Genomic DNA, 12,061 nt, shown 5'->3' on the forward strand with positions numbered 1-12,061 from the left:
TTTGACTTTGCAAAACTGAAACTTTATACCCATTAAGCACAACAACAACAAAAATCCCCATTTCCTTCCTGCCCCCAGCCCCTGGTAATCACCACTGTGCTTTCCGTTTCTGTGAATCTGACTTCTTCAGGTATCTTTTATAAATAGAATCATACAGTATTTATCTATTTTGTGATTGGCTTATTTCACTCAGCATAGTGTTCTCAAGATTGTAGCATGTGACAGGATTTTTTTCCTTTTTTTTTAGGACAGTAATATTCCCTTGTATGTATATTGTATATTTTGTTTATTCATTTGTTGATGGCTTTCTTCTACCTCTTGGCTAGTGTGAGAATAATGTGCTGTGAACATTGATATGTAAATACCTTTGAGACCTGCTTTTAATTCCTTTGGATGTATTCCTAGAGGTAGGTTGCTGGATCCTATCATAGTTCTATCTTTAGTTTTTTGAAGAACCACTTTACCTACTTCCAGAGTGGTTGTATCATTTTACAATCCCACCAATTAACACAAGGTTCCAATTTCTCCACAGCCTTGCCAGTACTTGTTATTTTCTGTTTTGTTTTGTTAGTAGCCATCTCAATGGATAGGGGATGATATCTTACTGTGGTTTTGATTTTCATTGCTGTTGAGCGTTTTTTATATGCATGTTGGATATTTGTATGCCATCTTTGTGAAGTATCTATTCAAGTCCTTTGCCTGTTCTCTAATTGGGTTGTTCGTTGATCTGTAGGAGTTCTGGATGTCAGCCTCTTACCAGACATATTTTGCAGGTGTTTTCTCATGTTCCGCAGGTTACCTTTTCACTGTTGATCAATGCACAGAAGGTTTGAAGTTTGATGTATCCCAGGGGTCTACTTTTGCTTTTGTTGCCTATACTTTTAGTGTTATAGCCAAATTAAAAAACAAAACAAAATCATTGTCAGATCCACTCTCATGAAGCTTCCCCCTGTTTTCTTCAATGATTTCTATAGTTGTAGGTCTTTAGTCCATATTGAATTTATTTTGTATCTGAAATAAGATAATGGTCTGACTTCCTTCTTTTGCACGTAGATATTCTGTGTTGCCAGTACCTTTTGTTGGAGGGACTTTTCTTTCCCGTTAAGTGGCCTTGACTTCCTTGTCAGTGATCATTTGACTATATATCTTAAGAGTTTATTTCAGAGATGTCTATTTTATTCCATTGGTTTCTATGTCTATCTTTACACCTAGACCATATTTTTAAAATTATTTTATCTTTAATACTATGTTTTCAAATCAGGAAGCGTAGGACCTCCAACTTTGTTCTTCTTTATTCCTGATTGTTTTGGCTATTAAGAGTCCTTTCAGGGGCTGGGGTTGTGGCTCAGTGGTAGAGTGCTTGCCTTGCACTTGTGAGGCCCTGGGTTCCAACCTCAGCACCACATAAAGATAAATAAATAAATAAAATAGAGTATCTGTCCATCTACAACTAAAAAACTTAAAGAGAGAGAGAGAGAGAGATCTTTCAGAGTCCATGTGACTTTTGGATTTCTCTACTTTTGCAAAAAAAAAATCATTGGGATTTTAAAAAGGATTGCACTGAATCTATACATTGCTTTGAGAAATATTGACATATGAACAATATAGAGTCTTCCAATTCATTATTTAATCCATGTGAGCTTAAAATTTATTTTCAGAAATGTTTTGTAGTTGTTCGTATACAAGTCTTTCACCTCTGTGGTTGGATGTTATTTAATTTTTTAAAGAACTAAATAAATATTATATTGCTAAATCATTCTAAACTTTCAGATACTGATTGATAATTGAGGAGAAAAATGTAATCCAAACCCATGTTGAACAAAACAAAACAAACAAAAAGCTAAAACAGGGGACTAAGATGAAATAAAGTTTCCTTTCTTTTTCTAAGTTTCATTTCATTCTCTAAAAGGAGCCACTTTTAAATGGGCTTTGGTATCTAATTTGGTATCCAGTTTTATCATACACTAGCTAACTTCTCTGTTTGCTTGAACAAGTGTGTCTATTTTGTATTTATAATATGCCATGTTTATTATGTAACTTAGACTTTTGAGTTAGACTTCTTAAATTGGAAAGTGTTTCATTTTTTTTTTAAATGTTCTTAGTTGTAGATGGGCACAATATTTATTTATTTTTATGTGGTGCTCAGAATCAAATTGAATAGCTCACACATGCGAGGTAAGTGTTCTACCACTGAAGCCTCAACCCCAGCCCAAGGAGCCACAACCCCAGTCCCATTTTTTAAATTAAAGTATCGTTGACAAATAAAAATTTATATATTTACAGTGAGTATCTCTCATTGTTTCATGTTGTGAGGGTTCCCTAGATCACTTAACCAGCCCTGTGTGGAGGTTCCCACATTTGGCCCCTGATAACTTTTGGCTGTTTAACAACATTCCTCAGAAATCTGAAGTCCAAACATTGACCACAGTCCAAATACTCCAGGCTTGGTAAGGGAAGAGGAATAACAATTTTAAAACAGCTTTTCATGTTATTTCGTTTAGAACAAATTTTGCAAGAGAGACAGTCTCTTTAGTTTGTAGTCTTCTTCAGTTACCCAATAAAGCAGTTAGTGTTCACACCCAATTATGTAGAAGATTACAGAGTTGGGTTGGAGAGGACACCATGGCTAGTGAGTGGCAGCTTCCTTCTGATGACAGTGGGAGGACTTCTGATTCTGTTTTGTTTTTGAGGCAGGGTTGGATCAAGAGTGTAGTAACCCACTTAGAGAAATTAAAATCCATGACCCATCCTTCTTCACTTACTGTTTGGCTCCTGCAGTTTCAGAGAGTTTGTTGAGCTATGTGAGTAACTTCCTAGGGACATTTAGCACTCGAAAAGGAGTCACCAATGAGAAATCAAGCTTTCTTGTGACTGCCGGTTATTTCTCTTTTCATCCTTAGGTTGGTTGGATGAAAGGAGATGATGTATGTTCACCAATTCAGCTGCTCAAGGGGGGGGGGGTAAAGGGGGGGCGCTTATGCTGTGGGGGATGCCCAGGAGCTCATGCAGCTTCCTGCCACCCTTCCCCCCTCCCCCCCAGCGTCTGTGCCTTATTTCTGTTTTGCATAGGCAGGGTAGGCTGTTTTGAAGCACACTTTAATAGGAAAGCGCCCATCCTTCACTTTGTACTTCCTCAAGACTCTGCCTTTGGGTGGCTTCTTTATACCCGGAGATGCTATCATTCCCTGATTCTCCCTAGGTCATCTGGGATTTCTGGAATTCAGTTGGAATGCAGTTGACAAAGGAGCCTATCCATGCAACAGGTAGCAGAATAAATTCCTAGTGCCTTAGGTATTTCCCCAAAGCTTAATAGGCCTGCCCCACTGAGGGAGGCTGTGACATTTGGACATGATCTTTGTCCTCTGAGTTGTGTGTCTGGGAGTCTGCGGTTTATCACAATTTCAGAAAAAGCCATTGTGTTTTTGTTTTTTTTCTCAACTGACATTTGCTTTTAAAATAATGGTAACTATGTCACTGGAACTGCTACTAGTATACTGATAATCATGTTGCAGTTCTCAAAACCATTGATTTCCTTTTCAACTATCTTCAATGAATATTTGAATCAGGCATATAAACTTGGGAGGAGTAGCCAGAAGCAATTAGAGTCTTATCTCATTGGTCTGTTATCAGCATTCAGATCTCAGTTTCATAAAATTCCTTGATAAAATCTGAACTTCATTCTGCATGACTATCCTTTTCCCCTTGTAAATTCACATGATCAACATTTTTTTTTTTTCATTTCATTCTGTAAGCAGTGTGGTGACTTTTATCAATTGATAAAGGGGACTCCAAACATTCCACCTTTTAAAGATATAACCTCAGGAATGTGTATTTAAGAACATTGCTGGAAACCAGTTTTAAAATTTCTACAGCCAAAACATTGAGCATACAAGTTAGTAGGGTTAACTAAATATTATGAACACTTTTTAAAAAGCATGTGAAAATACAAGAAAGTTTTGAAAATTGAACTAAATTCACTTCTAAATTTTTATTATATTTGATTGCACCTTGCCAACTAATATGTATTCCAAGTAATGCATTTCATTTAGCAACATCCTGCAGCCTGCTATCCTGAAGTATATATGTGAAACCTCAAGATTTCCAATAGAACCATAATGGAAATAAAGCCCAATAAAAGAAAACACTAACAGAACCCATTGTGATCTCTTCTAACTGGCTCTGGCACCATTTGAAAAGCTTCCGATATAATGGCTTTTGTGAGCCAAAGATTCTCCATAAATTGCCACTTGGGACCTGCAGATTTTAAAACAAAACAAAGCATTATTTAAACATTTGTTACATTGTTATCCCTATAGCAGCTGCCTCCAATCTTGGGGACATTTTCATTCTGTGTTTCTTCAAGGTTGCATTTTGCATTACACTGAAGTTTTTAGATTGTTGGCTGACATGGAAAAACTTTTAAGTGGGTCATTATGATAAATATGCTAACCAATATAATATTGACAGTGAAGCTGTCTGCATTATGGGTACAGTTTCAAGTATGCACAAAAAGCAAGCTGTGAAAGGGCCAATATAACAGCTAATGATTTTTTTCAGATATATATTTAGTTTTAATGAGGTTATGAGAAGGCTCACAAACATTCTAGTTTTAATAGTATGCTGACACCTGTATATGTACTTATGAGAATTCATTTTCCATTTGAAACACTTCCTGTAGGTTCCCCAGAGACAAACTTAGACAACATGGAAATATTAGTCACCATTTATTGAGAATCTTCTATGTTCCAAGCACTTGGCTAAATAGTTATATTACAGCTCAGACTTAAAGCAATTCAGGAAAGATCTGTATACATTCACATATGTAGGGTTTTGGGAGGGTTATATATCTAAAAAAAAAAATGCATATTGGTACAAGTGTAATTTTTTTTAAGTTTTCAGCATAAATAGCTATATATATATATTCATAGTTGTGTTACTTGACTTGTATCAGTCTGTCTTTTTGTCTGAAAAATGTTAGCTCTTTCTCTCAGTTCCCATGGACCTAACATGTTGTTTGTAACCCCAGGCTTAGGGTTCTCAAGCACTTTTTCTCAAACTTGTCTGCCCACTGGAATCACCATGGAACATGGGAAAATAACCATGCTGGGGCCCCAATGCCAGAGATTCTGATTTTCTAGGTGTGGGGTATAGCATTGGCACTAGCATATGAGGCTCCAACATTTATTAAAACATTTTCCTATGGAAGAAAATGGGTGATTCTCTATTACAAATCATGAATCCTGTTTGCTTCCTATTATAAGGCCACAGTGAACTTATCAATAAATCTCTGTGCCCATGTATATTTTGTAGGTGAAGTTCCTAGGTATAGACTCTGAGGCTTCTTCTCAGATGTGGTTCAAAGGCAGTACATCACAACAGGTATTGCCAGATTGTCTTCCCCTGCGGTGGTACAGTTCACTTTCCCATCCACAGGTTATTAGACTGTGCATTGTGGGGCTGAAGTCATCTCCCTGCATCCTAGTGTTTTTGTTGTAATTTGTTTATTTTCAAAGGGCTGTTTATTTAAGTGATTATGGAAGTTCCCAACATGAAGAGAGGTTGGGGAAGTCCCATGCGAGAGCTTTATTTCTCTAAGTCTTTATAAAGCTGTATCTTTAGAGGCCTTCACGACAAAGCAAAATACTGCCTTCAGTTGGGAACATCAGGGGACATAGGTGTCTCCCTAGAGGCTCGGAGAGTTCTGGTTGGAGAGTGAGTCAGCACCTGCTGAATCCACACACATCTTACACAGGACAGAACCAGAGACCAAGTGGCTTCTTTACTGCCTTTTTTTCTACACTTAAAACTTGCATACAATAGAAGCTTTTATTATGATCTTTCCATAAGCCTCTTTTGAAGATTTATTATGTAAAGTTTGTAAGTAGGATTTTTATGAAAGGCAAGGTGCTTCTTTCGAAAGGAGTTCCAGTTTTCATAGTGTGATTCCATCTCCTGGGCTTATGGTTTCTGGGTGGCTTCTCCCTGCCTCATCATGAACAGGACTCATTAGGGAAAGCCTGAGCATAGGTGTGGGGCTGGCCCCAATGCAATGCTCTGCACGTTCTCCAAAATGAGCCCCTCTGAGTAGCAGGCCTTGGGGAGAGACTGGGGCTGTAGTAAACAAATCACCACACTGTAATTTGAAACCCAGGAAACACCATATACTTAGCTTTCTATAAACATTTTTTACATTTGTTATGGCAGATGGTGGCTGTATCCACATGTGTTCAGAATGATCTTTCTGAGGCAGAAGTGTGAAAGCCAGTGACCCTGAATGCTTAAATGTTAAGGGTTTGTGGTAGGTTTTCACTCTTGATGACCAATTCACAGTTACTTCTCTGGCCAAAGAAGATGCTTTCAGAATTAGAAAATAAAATAATAAGTAGATGACATCAGTGACTGAGGAAACTATGAAGGGGAATCAGATCCGCATTGCCAAGGTCAGTGTACTCAGTGACTAAATGGGGTATGCCGCATGGTATTTTTCGTGCAAGTTGTTGGAATATTAAACCTTTTACATTCTTTAAAATATGCAGGAAAGCTTTATTATAAGTGCCCTTTTCCACAGTGCCCCACAAACCCTCAGAGAATTTCCCACAATTTGCAGATAAGCTGACCAACCTACAGAGTTCTTGATTTAGTGATGACAACTGCCTATAGAGATTAAGCCAGCCTCATTCCAGGAATTTGCTCTGCTGATATACTCAGGAATGTCAGAGAAAGGAATCTGGTTAGCATATTTCCACCAAACAGTAGTTAACAAGTATAAATCCTTCCTCCAACTTTTTAATGTGGTTCTGACTTTACGTCACGGTGTGTACTTAAAAGCCATCGGGTACTTGCTGAGTACTTGGGGTGCTAGACAGAGTGAGAAAACGGCACACACCAGCTCACTTAGCCCTCAGATCATGCCTGTGAGCAGTTTCTCCCAGAGCTGAGAAGGAATCTTCTGTTGGGGACAAGTTGGTATACTTCTTTTAATTGGTGAGGGAAAGTTGCAAGATCCATCCATTTTCCCTTTTGCCTGGGCTGTTTGGAAGGTCACACCAAAGTCTGTGGTCTAGCTTTCCTAGATTTTGACTTTTCTTTATCTATTGTCCCCTGGGCTCCTCCTGTTTCCATGTTTGTCTCTCATTCTATGTTGAAGGGTTGGTCTCACGGGCTTTTTAATATTAAGCTGTCTCAATTCACTTTCTTACAAAATAGAGGCCAAAATATACACAACTCTTCTTCATTTCTACAGGTGATAAGACTAAGCATCAAAAAAATCCAATGTGTTCCTAGAGTCTTTTGATGAAAGAAGTGGCTGAGCCCGTATTTGAACCCTGGTCGCAATTCCACAGATGCCAGTATTGCACTGTGTCTGATTTTCAGCCTCCAGGACTGGAAAGCAGAGACATTTGCCCCAAGGGAGAGGGGGGGTTCTTTATTGTTACCAGAAAGAGGGCTAATTTTAACTCAGATTCCTTGTTCTAGTGGTGTTTCATTTTCTCCTCTTGCAATTGTATTAAAGTCGTTTGGCATAAAAATAGTAGGAAGAACATAAAAGAGGAAGGTAATTAGTGAGCTTTAAAATTTGCTTTCAGTAAGCATGAAGATAAAAAACCCTTTGGGCAAATCTTTCTTTATTTTTAGTCCAGGGAACTGAGCTAAACCATGGTTGGCCAAGTGTTCCTGTGACCTGGTGTTCTTCACAGAAGCCTGTGTAGAAATAAAGATTACACCCACCTAACAATGAAATGTCTCTGTAAGCTCTAGTTATAAATTGAGAAGGAGTCAGATTGAGCTGCATCCGATTTGGGGGCTGTGAGGACAGGCAGTTATCACCTCTCCCAGGGGCCCCGTGTCTTCTGTTCTCACTGGGGAGAGGGACTCCATATTACTGTGAAGATGGTGGCAGGAGTCCTCAGCTCAGACAATCTGCAGTCCCCTCCCCCCTCATTCGTATTATACTTTGAAGATCTAGAAAACAGTTGTTGAAACTAAATATATATCTATGCAGATTCTTTTCTCTCAATATGCCTGAATAAATTTAGTTGTGAGGAAGTTAAAAGAATGCCTGAAAAAGTCTTTCTTTTTTAGCCAATGTCTTTGCATATCATTTGCATTTCCCATGTGGATGCACCAAAGATTGCTATCCTTGTGTGAGAAGGTCTTAAAACTTAAGTACCTGAACTGTGGTCATTGTGGTAGGTAATGTTTTAAGAGGCAGCTGTATTCACAGGTATTTGTAAAGACCAACTTCAGGAGGGCACTCCATTTGGATCAGCTGAGGACCAGACCATGTAGAGTACAGGTGATTGCCGTTGTCTTGCAACAGATATGTATATGTGTGTATGTGTGTGTGTATACACACACACACACACACACACACACACATATATATATATATATACACACATACATACATACTGGGGATTGAACCAGGGGTTCTTAACTACTGAGTCCCATCTCCATTCTTTTTTAATTAATTTTTTACTTTTGATAGGGTCTCCCTAAGTTGCTCAGAGCCTTGCTAAGTTGTTGGCTTTGAATTGTGATCCGCCTGCCTCAGCCTTCTGAGCTGCTGGGATTACCAGCATGCACCATGGCTTGGCTCTCCCAGATCCTTTCTGAAAGAATTGCTAGGTGATTCAGGAAAGATGGGTTCTTTCACATATTAAAGAACAGAACTCAGCCTCTTGGACAAATGAGAGCTTTGATGTGACAAAGCCAGCCATGGGAATGGTAGCTTCTTATGTTATTGTAACCCCACATCTGTCTTTGTCCTTGTGAGATCTTTGAGTGGATCCCTTAGAGGCAGTGAAGACTAGAGCCCAAAGGGGAGAATGATTTGCATTTTGTTTGTCTTTAGCTTAAATGTGTTTATTGATGTAAGTCCAAAATTGCCACAGGTCAGCAGCTGAGGGGGGCAGTGCTCTCTGGCTTGCTTGTAGTTTCTTTGGTGGGGCGCTCCAGTGACACTTTGGGTTTGTCTCTTTCCCTGATGATTGAGATGAGATGTCCTGGCTTCCAGACTCTGGTTTCTGTCATGTGAGCAGCACAAACTTCCTAAATGGAGAACCGTGTTATATTGGCTTTATGGATTTATACCCTAAACCTATGGTTAAAGTATTGAGTCATGGGACACAACAGTTGCTGCCAGTTTTTTAGGGTGAATATCTGGAGATGCCCTTGTTTGCTCTTTACATGAGGGGTGGGGGCAGTGTTTCTGTCAGGAGTCTGTGGCTTGGGCTTGGAGAAAGACCTTAATTATCTGCTGATTGAGGCCTGGTCTGGCTGAGAGTGTTTGTGGAATGCTTTTTGGGCTCCTTTCTCCCTGATCTAGGGAGGAAGTAGGGGAGACAGGGACCTGTTCAGGCTTTGAATTAGTGCATGTGACTGCCCTAATGCCTAGCAGACAGAGGAGTAGTCAGTGTTTTCAGGGTGCTGGTGGCCTTCTGGGGTGTTTACAGTTTGGTTTCTTGCATCAGAAAAGTTACTGGGTTGAGAAAACTGACTGCTGAGTGAGTTTCCAGGAGCCACTCCAAGAGGTGCCCTATGAGAACATCCTTTGGGGACCAAGCATATGGGAAGGGCTGTCCCTCCACTGGACACACTTGTTGGGAAACGCCCTTTCCGTTTCCTGATGGAGAGGATGTTGAAACTTGTGGAGAAAATACAATTCCCTTTCAGACATTTCTCCTGCAACCTTAAGACTCTATCCCATGATATATATATTTTTTTTAAGCTCTAAATAGTATTTGGCATCTGGTGGACTTGGGAAATGAAACCAGACATGTGGAATGCGAGAGGGGAGAGAGATGGCCAAGGAAAGAAGCAAAGCAATTTTTTTCTTTCACATTTTTCTTGATAAGAGAGTTTGGGTTTATATGGTTGTGTTGTTGCAACCCAAATTATATGTTGGGGCCCTCTGGAAAATTGCAAAATGTGAGGTTCACTGTAGCTCTGAAAGCAATAAGTATGGCAACTAAAATGGAGGGTCCCCAACCTTTCTCTTTGAAGTTGCTCTTACAGGAGACATTGTTTCCCCAGACCCTCTTTTTTTTTTTTTTATGTCTATGACATGGATTCCATTATTTTAGAAATTCCAGAGACGGTGTATAGTACAAAGCCAATGCCTATGTTTTAGGATTGAGAGTTTAACTAGAGAATTCAATGTGAAGTGCTGTCTATCTTGATTAAAATAATAGAGGTGGGGTAGAAGTATGCTCCCCCTTGTTCTGTGCAAGTACATGCAAGTGCTCTCAATTTTAACCCAGCTGGTAGCCAGCAGGGACTCACTGTCCCTGGCTCCCTCCCTCCCTCTCCCTAGCATATCTAGGCTTCTATTTCCCCTGTAGCAACGCTGGTCAGGAGAAACCTTGGTAACTTGGCCAGCAATCAGATCCCTCAATGTGGACAGCCATCTCATAAATGTGTGACAGAAGTCCCTTAAGAAACAATTAAGATGGTGTATCTATCAGTGCAAATCTATTTTGTCATCTCCAGCCTTCAAATTTTCCCCATGTGTTAGATGGTGATTGTATCTTGCTCTGTGGAAAACAAACTTTACTCTATCACATGTATTGTGACTCGGCATCACCAAAGGAAAAGTGTTAGGAAGGGTTTTCTTGTGGACTGTAGACTGTTTTACCATGTTTTTATCATCTGAATCATCATCTACTTTCCCTAAAATTTGCCCTCATTTTTTGACTGTTGCTACATTGAGAGTCTTGCTTGTTTTGTTAAAGAGCAGTACAAATGACTCTGACTTTGAGCTAGGCCACAGATGGATTGAATTTCTTATTCTTTGCTAAGCAAAATGCACCTGCTCCAGAATCTTAAGTAGCTTTTTAATTGCTTCCTTGTGCACAACATAGCAATAGTCATCTGTAATGTTATAGATGGATTGCATTTTGGATGTCCCAGAGGTGACTTCTTCCTCTGCAATAGTGCCAGAAGCTGAGATTAGAGGAGTGTTCTGGTTGAGGGCCCAGCCGTCATGGTGGAATTAGTCCTTTCCTTCAGGCTGATCTGATTAAAAAGGGGCCAAGATGTAGAAACCTAGTCCCCTGGTTTCAGGAACTGCACATTCCCTCTTCTTCAGACTAGAGAAGGGCCAGCTCCCCTGTTCCCTCATCGATGAATCCCCACTAGGCTGTGATCTCCAAGTGTTGGTTCTTCTGTGTCTCCGTCTCCTAACACTGTCTGGCATACTGAGGAGGCTCAGGCAACAATAGCTGAGTAAGTGAATTCTTTCTTGAGTTAAGCATCCACTTAATATAAGGAATTGGGAAAATATCTAAAAGATTATATCAGTGGGTCTATTTCCAATGGAGCTTATTTAGGAATGAATTGAGAAAGCAAGCCCCACTCTTTTAGCCCAGAAACTCCTTGCTCTAGGGAGGCTGCAGATACCCTGAGGATGAAATCCATCTGTGAAGCTACTGACAGCATCAAAAAACTTGACAAGTGGCAAAGGAGTATTTGATGATCCAACTGGCTTCAATTTTTTTGGTTGTTGTGAAAAATAGATCCAAAGACAACTGTGGAAAGAACACCCAGTCACACATGCCCAAAATTCAGAGGTGGGACCATCTGCTCACTTAGGCATTCATGCTTTTGCATACAGCAAACATTTATTGAGAATATACTGTGTGTCAGAAACTGAACAAAACTTAGTCCCTACTTTCAGGATCTCCATAGGCTAGAATATATTTGCTCAACTATGTATATGGTGCAAGAGGTGTGGCAAGAAATATGTGCCCATCCCTCAGAAACTTATGGCCCATAAAAGTAGCATTATTGGAATGGAGTCTTCAATGACGAGTGAAAGGAAAACACCCTGGGCTGCTGGGTGAGCTCAGAGGTGCAGCTGGTGTAAAGGTCTGATGCTGGCAAATCGTGTGTGCATGGGGCCTGGGTTTGGGCAATGTTTAGGGTGTTTGAGGATGAGGGCTGGAAAATCAAGTATGCTAGGCCTGGCACTCCAGTGTGTGGCTCTTCCAGTCTGAGCCTCTGTCTTCTCCAGCCTCCCATTACTCACAACTTTTGTCTTCCCTCCGTGACTCAAATTTGC

General features: G+C 40.0%; 1 protein-coding gene across 3 annotated transcripts in view; it reads left to right on the forward strand.

The window, feature by feature from the left end:
* The window catches only part of DAAM1 (dishevelled associated activator of morphogenesis 1), a 170,526-nt gene that overhangs the window by 50,013 nt on the left and 108,452 nt on the right, over positions 1-12,061 (forward strand). The window lies entirely within an intron of this gene.

This window comes from Spermophilus citellus, assembly GCF_964194105.1.
Source record: "Spermophilus citellus genome assembly, chromosome: 4".
Classification (NCBI taxonomy): Eukaryota; Metazoa; Chordata; class Mammalia; order Rodentia; family Sciuridae; genus Spermophilus; species Spermophilus citellus.